Genomic DNA, 12,499 nt, shown 5'->3' on the forward strand with positions numbered 1-12,499 from the left:
CAAGCCTATTACTTACAGGTTGGTGTAGTCATAATGTGTTATATGAGAAATATGTTCGTTGTAAAAACGATTTGAGGGTCTATTTTTTTTCCCAGACCCAAGGATTGATTCAATAGATTTTTGTTCTTCATGTATGATGCTTTTAGCGTGGTAGTCCTCGAAGGACTCGTATTGCATTTACACAAGAAATGTGGTTGGGAACATATTCAGGCAGCCATCTGACTTGATTATGTCAGGTTGAACAATCCTCTATGTGCTTTTAGAAATTTGGTACAAAACCAAAAATCCTGATTAATTAGTTGATGACTTCAACATTATAGGTCTCATGAAGAATCCTTAAAGACACAAAAATCCACGCTTTAGCAGCATAAATTTTATTTTATTTCTATCTTTCTTTCTTAAATCTGTAGTTAGAATTATGATAGCATAAACTCGTCTTTAAGATAGACTACAGTTATTCTTTTGATGCTTATTTTTTGAAAAACTCATATAGTTGGGTTAGCATTGATAAATAGGTCAAAAGTTGTACTCTTTTCCCTTCGTTTTAGTTTTTGTCCCATGTGGTTTTCCTGACAAGGTTTTGGCGAGGCAACATCTCTGACGTTTAAATTTCTTTAAATGTTGATATTTGTGCTCTTTTTCCTTTGTCCATATTTTTTCCCATTGGGTTTTAGTGGCAAGGTTTTAATGAGGCAATTTAATCCAACATGGTGGTCATCCAAGGGGGAGTTGTATGGATTTTGATTATTTGGTGGCCCACCATTAATTAAGTCATTTTATCAGACCACATCAACATAACTATCTCCTATGAATTTGGATATCATTCTGATCCATATACGGTATGGCGACAAATTTTGTACACCTATGGTACTGTAAATGCGTATTGGCACTTTGTTGAAGAAACTATATCAACTATTTATGCAAATCTTCTTCGAGAAGCTAGCAATCCAAGAAGCAAGTCCTCAATGTATTTAAAGAAGCATGAAGACTCGAGAACACTACCATTAGAAGACTAACACGAAAGAAGACTTCATCAACTGGAAAATTTCTCATGAAAGCATTGCTATCTCCAGCGTTCAAGAAATTTTTTCATCGAAATTGGGAAATCTCGACGCGAATATTTGCAATCCAAGATTTAACTGAAGTGCTTATCAGGGGGAGTATCAAATTAGAAGGAATTTTACTGGACTATCACGTTATACTCTTTTTCCTTCGTCAAGGTTTTGTCTCACTGGGTTTTCCTTGCCAAGGTTTTAATGAGGCAACATATACATTTCCAGCTATGTTCTTAGTTTACAATTGTACTCTTTTCCCTTCGATCAGGTTTTTTTAATCGGGATTTCCTGACAAGGGAGAAATTTTATTCATATGTATAATAGACAAACATTAGAGTCTCTATTTCTCCCTTCTTCTCTTTGTGTCTTCTTCTTCTCTTTCTCTATTTCATAAGATTTGCGACGTTGTTAAACGTTGCTTAATAATAATAATCATATACAGACGGCCAGTGAAAATCTTTTGATTTCATGTATAGTGTCTCTAATTAGACGATGGGACAAGCCAAATATTTGTTAACATTCATAAGGATGATAATGTGATAATATGAGTTATGATAGAGAAAATTTTAACTTGGTTAAGTCAACAGTTTAACTTAATAGTCTCTCAAGACTCCATGTACATTTGATTTTTCAAATATTAAGTACCAAATCGAAGTGTCGTTCATTTGTTGGGTAGTAATCATTAAATAGCATTAAGATGGAAGAAAATCCGAACTACCTTTTATGGTAACAGCCTCTGGCGTCCATATTAATAAAATCACCGGATCAGGATACCACTGACATGAGTTCAGGATGAACCTACGAGATGGTTAATCTGGGCATACAATTACTAAATATTTTTCATTTTTTTCCCCTTGGTTGTTAGTAAAAATAAGATGAAGTTAAATCTGGGAATCGTATTTGTTTGAGTTCGAAACTCATCAACACCAAATTCTCTATCAATAAAAAGAAGAGAAAAAAATATCTATAGACACGACAAGCAATTAAACTGTTATGACACAACATACAATACATATATTTTATTTATTCTAAAAGTCATTTATTTAAAACTTTCAATACTATTTGATTCATTTTTATTGACTCTCCGATAAATGTTTGACTCAACAACAACCAAATACATCAAGATATATTAAGAAACAACTTATAACACCTAAAGTTAAAATACTACAGATAACATAGAGTTATCTTCTCCTAGTAAGAAAACATCTTTTCAAACGGATAGTAACCTTCAAATTTTTCACCACCATAATAGCCACCATCTTGATGGATGCTCCAATAACAAAGTTCTCTACAATGATGATCTCAATCTCTTTTTGCTTTGTAGGCATTAAACTGTTGTAGGTGGTACATTTTTCCACTAGCAGGCTCGTACCAACTTGAATCACATGAAAAGATAGTTGTCTGCTTCTAATTAACCTTAAAAGACCATTTGAAACTTTGTTTGTAATTTAATGTATGCTCACCCAAATCATCTTCACTTGATCTGCAATGAAGTACTAATAATATATTTGGATTTATATCATTTTGCAAACTAACATACTTTTTGTTTATAAAGATATCTCCAAGAACAAAACCCTCAATTGACAGGAACAAAATGAAGTAAGAGCAAACAAGATGGCAGAAAATCCTAAAACTGAAATTGATTTTGACATTATTGAAGCAGCCTTTGAAATATTTATATTACGATAGCGGTCACTGGTTTTCAATGGTGTTTTATATAAAGAATATAGCTTTGGGGATATTTGAGAGTATAAAGATGTAGCATTAATTAAAATATTTCTCAATTAAAAGTCTATAAAAGAAAATATTTCTTTTCTTTCATGACAACTTGTAGTTTTGTAATTTATATCATTTTCTAATAAGCGTGTATGGATCTAAAATTTATTGCAAAACGATTTGTTTTATAAAAAGTAACTTTTTAATTTCTAAACCTCAGTTCAAAATTTCGTGGGCAAACTAATTTCAGAATTTTCAAGATTTTCCCAAAAAAAGATGTTATAAGAGTTAAATAATTTCTATATTTTTAATATTTCATGCCTTTGTATAATGATATTTTCCTTCAGCAACCCTATCATAACATTTGGGCGCCGCCATTATTGGCATAGCAAGTTGCCAAAAATTGCTAACAACAATCCTACTTTTCTGAATTATAAAGGGAAGAAAATCGGTAAAGATTCGATAAGAATCTTAATTCTTAAAGTTAGGTATGTGTTTGACTCATTTGCCCAAATTTGCAAGGGATAACTTGTGGTTGTGGGTACTTGTGGTTGTGGGTCCAGCACCTGTGGGAAGACAATTTTACTAGCACTTAACGCAGTGGAACCACATTATGCATCTGTTTCAAAATCTAAGACAATTTCCATTAGTGTTGGCACATGAAGGCTAGGTGCAACATGAAGCAGTTAAGTTAAATTGTTGATTATCATACATATCGCTATATTTTTAGCCTCTGATTGAAAATTTAATAAACTATGAGAATTCTTGTTTTTTTCTTGTTTCCCATCACCTTTATATGTTCTTCATTGTAGTTATTATGTCTTCTCGGGTCTTTCTATGGTAGATCCTAATAACACACTCTACAGCTTTTACTATTTTACACTCTTCTTTTACAACTGTAATCTAGTTGTCTATTTATCCATACAGTTAGTTTCCTGTACAAGTCTACTATAATATTAATACACGTATAGGTCATCTAATGGTTGTCCTGTAAACACAATGTGTGACTGTGTATAAATAGTCACTCTCTGTAGTGTCTTCTTCAACCTTTGATTAATAGAATTAATCTTTATTCTAAAGTGTAACTATGATATCAGACGAGATTCATTGAAGAATCTCGTGGTTTCTCGATCTTCACTGTTTCCGCTTCTCTAAATCTTTTCAGATCCACTCTTGTTCTGTCAATTTTTTACGTTCTTCATCAAATAACTCATCTTTTCTTTCAATTTCTTGATCTTTCACATAACACATACAATTCTTTAAGATCTCAACAATGGAAAACCATACTTCTTTCTCCATTACCAAGATTCCACTCAATCAGTTAATGAGTATTGTCACATTAAAACTCACAGATGTAAATTTCATAATTTAAGAAGATTCAAGATTATGAAGTTTCTCGATGGTTCATATGAATGTCCTGTGCAATATACAACTCGTATGAATGCCAACAATGGAGTTGAAAAACCATTGTATACAGATTGGATGGATGAAGACTCAACGATTATCATGTGGGTTCATTAAATTTCGAATAACGTCATTTCCTACTTCGCTAATATTTCTTCTTCTCAACAACTTTGGCAAGCAATTTCTGATCGATTTGCTAGGGTTTCTTCAACACACTCAATACAACTTCAAACAAAATTGATGAATATCAAGCAAGGTACATCTTCTATTGCAGCTTTTACCAGTGAAATTAAAACTATTTCGGATCAACTTGCTGCTTGTGGTTCTATAATATCTGATGATGAAATTGTGGTAGTAACATTAGCTGGACTGAATCAAGAATACAATTCATTCTCTACTTTTATAAGAATTCGTAATCCACCTGTGTCAAGCACTGAATTACACAATTTGTTGTTAAGTGCAGATATTGTGGTTAAATAATCTTGAATCTACTAATAGAGCATTCTTCACTACTGGAAGAGGTTATGGCAGATCTAGAGGTTCTAATTCGAATTCTCAGAGAGGAGGTTGTACTTCTTTTGGTACAGGTTTTTTTAGAGCATTGCTCGGTTGAACCCACCAAGCGTTGGTATGTCAAGTTTGGTTGTCATATTTTAGTGAATCGAAACTCACTTGATTATTTACTAGAGTCAACTTCGTATAGGTTAGCTAGAAAGTTACTAGGATATGAGACTTATAAGTATTACGTGAAGACTTGAAGAATGTGAAGAACTAAAGTACTACAATGACTACATCATCCTTCCTCTTGAGGTTAGTAATATTTAACTTGAACTGTTTCATTCCTAACGTATCTTTCAAGTCGTGCATATTGAAAACATAATTGCGAAGCTGTGAATTGATTATACTCTAGTTAGACATAGTATTAAGGAATTACAATACGAAGTATAACGTCTATCTTTTTAACTTCGTATATAAGACATCGACATAATCGTATGAATGTTATTGTGATTATGTATGGGTATGGGTGAAGATTTCGTCCTAGGAAACAATGTTTTACATTCGTTTTAAAGGAAGTACAATTCATAAACTTGCTTTATAAATCGAAAGGGAAATCGCTAGGCTTATTGGTATTGTTATTCATTGCAAATCTTTGGATTACCAATATGTGTGTTTAGTATAACCGCTCATAACTTGTTTATGTATCTTGGTAAAACTATTCACAAGGCTTGAATTTTGTATTGGTATGACTTTTATTAGTGAACCGATCTTAAGTAATCAGTTGAGATGGTATGATCGATATGTTGTTGACATTGGGGAACCGATCCTAGTAAGAGGTGCAACCGATCACAAGCATGGGGAATCGATCCTTGTAATAGGTACAACAAGTCTTAGTAATTGGTAACCGATCCTATGACTTGCGCAGCCGAATACAAGTTAAACACCATAAATATGTGGTAACCGATCTTAGTGCCTAGTCAACCAATTTTTGGGAAGCTATTGTGACTGATCCTAGTACCCACATGGAGGTAGAACCGAAACTTGTTTTGGTAGAACCGTGAAACCCATTAATAGTGATTTGATAGGATAATCAATCACATAGTTCTTGGAAGTCAGATGAACCAATTCTAAACTTGTTTGGAAGTGTGGCAAATCGGTTCCAAGATTGTAAATATGAAAAAGGATTTACAAAATAAAGATGTCGACATACTTTGAACATGTGCAATAATTCATATCTTTTATTGTTCAAAGATATTCCTTAATAGCTAAAGGAGAATCCCAGATTGATTAAAATTGAGAATCTTTTAATTAAGGTTTTTAGTTTTATATGCTTTTAATTTCCAGCAATTAAAATGCATATATTTAGAAAATAAAAATTGGTAATGTGCATTTACTAATTGGAGATTTTCTACTGAGATTTCGGCCAATATTTGGACAGAGCATTTCCAGGAATTATGAAAACCGAATTTGGAAATATATTGCATATCTTGAGAATATTTTCGGTTTTGGAAATTCCTTGGTATCCAAACTTCCTTGGTCTATAAATATTGAAGTTTGCATTTCTAGCAAACTAATCATTAGAGCCAGCAAAACTACCTAGTTGTGTTGTTACTGGTGGAGCCGTCTATTCAGAGAGGAAAGTACCCTAATTAGGCGAAATCTCTTACGACCGCTCGTTTTAAAGACTTCTTTGGGATTGGGAAGCTCTACGAGTACCGTTGGTGGGAAACTAGATAATTGCAGTTTATTATTAGTTTTCGATTGATTTGATTGACTAACAGTTGTTGAACTTTGATTGCACCTAGTTTGTTTACGCTTGAGAATCTTCTCTTCTGATATAAGATTCACTCAAACTAGATCGAAGTTTCGACGGGGATCTTTAGACTGTTTGTAGATCTAAAGACGTCTTGTGATAATCCATTGTTAACAGACTCTGTTTTGTGTATGATTGATTACAAGAGATTCAAGTTGATTGTGTGCAAGTGTTTATTGAAGATCTAAGAAGATTTGAAGATGAAAAAGATTTCTGATTCGGGTTCATAATCTTTGGTGTGCACAAAACTTGATCGGTTGGGGATCCAACTATAATCGGTTTATCTTTTGAATGATTGGATTGATTAGTTGAGTAGATCGACATCAATCCATTTTTTTGTGATTCAAAGTATTGATTGCATAATCTAAACAATTACTTTGGTAATTGTTGATGGATAGATCTAAGAACCTGACAAAGGAGTTTATTGGGATAAACGGAAGAGCCTTTTGTCAAACTCATATCACTTGTTTGAAAAGAGTTGTTACCGAACAAATTTGTTGTTCCTTTACTGTTTGGAATATGAACCAAAACAATTGTTCCAAGTGCATGACTTATTGCAAGTTGGAGGCGCAGGGATACAGACGGAACTAGGTGAACTATAGGTTTAGTTGCTTGGTCTCAACTATACGAAGTTGGTTTAGATTTTGTATAGCGGCTTAATCCTAAGAGCATTCAATTCTGGACAAGGTCCCGGGGTTTTTCTGCATTTGCGGTTTCCTCGTTAACAAAATCTTGATGTGTCTTTTACTTTTCTATTTTCGCAATTATAATTGTTTTTATTATAATTAGAAGTAAAATACACAAACGTTAATTCCTATTACTTGATAGCAATCCTATTGTGTTTGGTTAAGTCCGAACCTATTATCAAGTAAACATACTTCGTTGTTATATTGTTTCGATCTTGTATCCACAGTAAATCACGCAAGCTATCTTGTTGTCGTATTGTCTCGATCTCGTATCCATAGACGATCACACGAAGTGTGAACCGATTCGTTGTATTGTCTCGACTCAGTCAATAGACAATCATTTTCGGAGAAAGGACTTATAGGTGGAAAAGTTTTATATTGAGGTATATTTGGGTACCCTCGTCATTTAAATTGGTATCACAGCAGGCAAACACGAAAAGATCTAACAATCTGTATTTGGTGCGATCCAACCTATAAGAATTGAATCTATGTCTGATACAGTTAACATTATGCAAGAGTATGAATACTCGAAAGTTGAAGATGTTACAAATTCGTTGACCCACGATCCAGGAGTCACGAAAATCAAGAGTACATCTGAGTCGTTCTCTGATGGAAAAGAAGATGCTGATAAAGAGTTGGTAAAACTCCTAAAACCTATAAAATATCTGTCTACAAAAGTGTTGATATTGGAGACAAAGTCAAATCTTCTTAAAAATGAGATCAGAGATAAAGACATTCAACTGAATATTCTAGCCAAAGAGAATATGGATCTCATTGTCAAATTAGAAGCTCATAAATCTCTTACTCAAGATAAAGAGACACATCTTTTGACTCTGACTAATCATTCTGTTATAATTTCTTCTGATGAAGAAACCAAAGGTCCTTGCTCGACTCTGAGAGATTGTTATAACAAAACTTGTTTGATCATATTCGAAACAGATCATGATGATGGTAGTTTGCCTAACTACATCAAGTCAGAAGAGGATGAGAAATCAGCTTCTACATCTACTGATGATCAGACGAAATCTTATCCAAAGAAAACTTTGAACCGATTCTGTGATCGTGATCTTAAGGAATATAACTTTCAGTCACTTGACAGGAAACTTATTCTTCTTCAAAATACGGTGGTAAAATTTTTGAAGGAAGTTTCTTGTCTTAAAAAAACATAAAGATCATTCCACAGTAGAAAGACAGAATATACCACTACCCGATAAGATCAACTCAAAAGAATCAGAAGAAAGAGTTGATAATCGCTTCTGGAAAAAGGTTCCTCCTCACCCATATCAAAACAATTCGTGTTTTGATAAAGAACGACTCCAGAAGAAAGGGAAAGAGAGAATCTCTGCCAATGGAAACAATCATGAATTTCCGATAATTGTTTCAGATAATCATGTTGATGTGCATCATAAGGAAATCTTTAGAATGAGAAAATCTTATGAAAAACTCATTGATAGAATTAAGAGAGATTTATCTATCCCTGAAAATTCTCACATCAGTACATCTTCTCCACATGATCATATCTCTAGAGTTAGAAAAGGTCATTATATTTGGAGAAGATATTTAGGGCATAAATTCCCAAAGAGAAACATGAACTATGTTTCTGATACTCGTTGTAAGCTAGAAAAAGCTTACTCCGATACAACTTAGTTGTATCAAAATTGTGCACTCTTATCCTTCTTCGTGCTCTTACTTACGGATGAAAAAAACACAATAAAATGAGAGCACATTTTTTCAAGTGTTTGTTTATCAAAAAAATTTGTGACATTTTATGGATGACTGTGGTTCCATGTCTGTCTAAAAATTGTTCATGTTTAACATGATCTTCCAAATTTAGGTTTTATTTAGAATTTTCGAATTTTAATAAACCTTCCAGCATGAGAAGTTCAGACAAAGGAAATATAATATATTCTTTTAATATTTTCGGAATTTCCTGATATTTTCGGTCCAAAAGTTGTCTCTTCTTAAAGAGAAACTATCTCTTGCTTGTATTCTAAAACCCTGATGAATACCTATTTAAATAACCGAGCATGCCTCCAATAACTCGCAGTGTCTTAAAGGCTAATAAGGAGGAAGCTCAAAAGGCTAAGTATTTTCAAGGAATTAATACAGAGAGGAAGAAGAAAAACATATCAAAAATCATGTCTGATTATGACTCTGATAGCTCCGTTGGATCACAAGATGAGTCATATCTGTTGGCTTACAATTTAGAAGATCCAACCGAAACCAAGTGGATTCGTTCTGATAGTATGATTGACTATATCCAAGGTTTTTAAGAACTAAGAACCAACCTCTAATGACGGTTCTAAATCAAGATTGGCTCAAAGATAAGATTGAGGAAACAAGAGCTGATCTTGCTGATGTGAAGGTTCAAGTTGAAAAACTTGAGAAACAAGAATTGGTTGCAGACAAGTCTCTTGAGACATGCTTCAAAAATTTGAGTACCGATGAATCTTCAGTAAACAATAAGGGCACCACTAGAGATTAAGTTATATGTTGTAATCCTTAATCAAGAAAAATAGACATCAGTTTTTGATTTCTTTCAATAATTGTATAAGGTCTATTATGAATAAAATTATCTTATTTATGAATAAAATTATTACTTTATAATTTTTCTTGTGATAGTTTTCGATTACATATCCTATGCTTGAATGCTTTATATTATTCCTATGTATGTTTATGGGATGTTTGATTTCGGTTTTCTTGACTTTAATATTCGATCTCATATGGTGTGAACCCTTATGGTTTGGGAGACTTTTTGGTTTAGCAGGATTAAGTTCTAGACCATGTTGGTAGGCTTTATCAAAGGATCATAAGGGGTTCTGATTGAAACTCATGTGTGAAAAAGTCACAATATGTTGAATCGTTTGGTTTAGCATAAAAGCATATGTGTTTCAGGGTTTCAACTTTTTCATTTCATTAGTTAAAACCGGTTTTCAACCTTTCTCTGGTAAAGGGTGGTTTTTGTTGTTGTTCTTTTGTCTTGCGAGAGGATGACAACACAACGGAGGAGAGTTCTAACTTGAACTTGCGCTTAATGATATATATTTTGGGGTAGAAGAGGATGCGGAATTTGAGGTAACAAATTTGTTAGTCAATCGTTTTCCTGTTTAAGAAAAGCCTGATTTTATTGCATATATTTATTGCTTTTACTTAACAAAATTTCGGTACAATTGATGTTTATTCCATTATTTGTGTATGGATGTGTGTGTGATTCAATTGGTTCTGGTTAAGAAAAACTATTGTTATCTTTCTTTATGGTTTGGTATCAATTGTTTAGGCTTACAAAATTTCGGTGCAATTGCGGTATCATAATGTCTATGTTTGTTTCAATTACTTCCGGTTGAGGTAAATAATTATGCAAGTTGATTTATTTGGTTTGTATGAATTGTTTATGGCTTAACAAAAAGGTTTTCGGGATGAACTGTTTAGTCCAATTCGATTCCGGATAAGAGAAATTAAGTTAATTCTGATCTTAGTTAGACTTATCAAAGTGGAGGTTTCAGTTATTCAAGTCTAATTGAATGCCTTAACAAGAAATACTAGTTAACTAACCTAGTACTTGTTTTGTTTAAAAGAGAACAGGTCTAAGTTATTATTTGAATAATTAGAACCTGATGAGAAAAATAGAGTTAATTCTGATCTTTATTTTGGTCTTATCGAAAAAGCGATTGTATTTGTACAATCGGTTTAGCAAAAGAACTAAGCTGCTTAGTCAATTTTTGGTTTGCTAAACTATTAGGGGAAATTGCTTCGGGAAATTGTTTCCTTGGTAACATATCAAAACAAAATTACTTGCAGTTTCGGTTTTGATATTGGTTATCTAAAATGGTGTGTGGAACCCTCGTGCTTAACTCTCATAGGTTGCAAGTCTTTTGAGATTTGTAAGATCCTTTTGGTTTGTCCTTTATTTGCTCGTACCTTTGTCATTTTGTGACAAAAAGGGGGAGAAATATATGGAGTAAACAAGTGATTTGGTATCACTAAGGAAATGACAATGGTGCTTAAATGTTATATCTAACGAAAGAGTAAAGCATAGACTAAGGGGGAGTAACATATCATACTGATACTTATAGTTATATGGACTACAAAGGGAATAAAAAAGACGCGTGGATTGAAAATCTACCTATCTTACCTTTAGTGGAGTATTAGCTTTGTTATTATAATGTCAACAACGAAATTTATGGATTGAATGTATACAGGTTATTGTGCCGTTGAAACTTGGAATCAAGCATATGTGTAATGAATTCTTGTAATTTGTTTATCCATATGATGTAAGAGATTGTTAGAGCATTGCTCGGTTGAACCCACCAGCGTTGGTATGTCAAGTTTGGTTGTCATATTTTAGTGAATCAAAACTCATTTAAAGAGTCGCTTGATTATTTACTAGAGTCAACTTCGTATAGGTTAGCTAGAAAGTTACTAGGATATGAGACTTACAAGTATTACGTGAAGACTTGAAGAATGTGAAGAAGTAAATTGGGACAACGACTACATCATCCTTCCTCTTGAGGTTAGTAATATTTGACTTGAACTGTTTCATTCCTAACATATCTTTCAAGTCGTTCATATTGAAAACATAACTGCGAAGCTGTGAATGATTATACTCTAGTTAGACATAGTATTAAGGAATTACAATACGAAGTATAACGTCTATCTTTTGAACTTCGTATATAAGACATCGACATAATCGTATGAATGCTATTGTGATTATGTATGGGTATGGGTGAATACTTCGTCATAGAAAACAATGTTTTACATTCGTTTAAAGGAAGTACAATTCATAAACTTGTTTTATGAATCGAAAGGGAAATCGCTAGGCTTATTGGTATTGTTATTCATTGTAAATCTTTGGATTACCAATATGTGTGTTTAGTATAACCGCTCATAACTTGTTTATGTATCTTGGTAAAAATATTCACAAGGCCTGACTTTTGTATTGGTATGACTTTTGTTAGTGAAACCGATCTTAAGTAATCACTTGAGATGGTGTGACCAATATGTTGTAATTGGTATGACCAACTCTAGACATTGGGGAACCGATCCTAATAAGAGGTGTTGTTAGAGCATTGATCGATCGAACTCGCATGCGCTGCTATCTCAAGCATGTTTGTTAATGTTAGTGATCAAAACTATAAGTCCTGATTTCTTGTCTACTATAGCTAAGTCTCAGACTAGGATAGAAAGTGTAGTTGAGCTCAAGAACTCCATGACAATCATCATAAAAGAAGAAGAACTACTCAAGGAACTGGTCGATCTTCATCGACTAAAAGGTATGTGGAGACTTGAACTTATCTATCACTCAAAAGTCTATCCACTCTATCTCCTAT

The 12,499-nt window shown here is 33.2% G+C and overlaps 1 protein-coding gene across 2 annotated transcripts in view; it reads right to left on the bottom strand.

The window, feature by feature from the left end:
* LOC113349076 (protein disulfide isomerase-like 1-6) overlaps nucleotides 1-12,499 on the bottom strand; it is an 82,164-nt gene that overhangs the window by 11,409 nt on the left and 58,256 nt on the right. The gene's annotated exons all lie outside the window — the stretch shown is intronic.

The sequence above is a fragment of the Papaver somniferum genome, chromosome 2, assembly GCF_003573695.1.
Source record: "Papaver somniferum cultivar HN1 chromosome 2, ASM357369v1, whole genome shotgun sequence".
Taxonomy (NCBI): domain Eukaryota; kingdom Viridiplantae; phylum Streptophyta; class Magnoliopsida; order Ranunculales; family Papaveraceae; genus Papaver; species Papaver somniferum.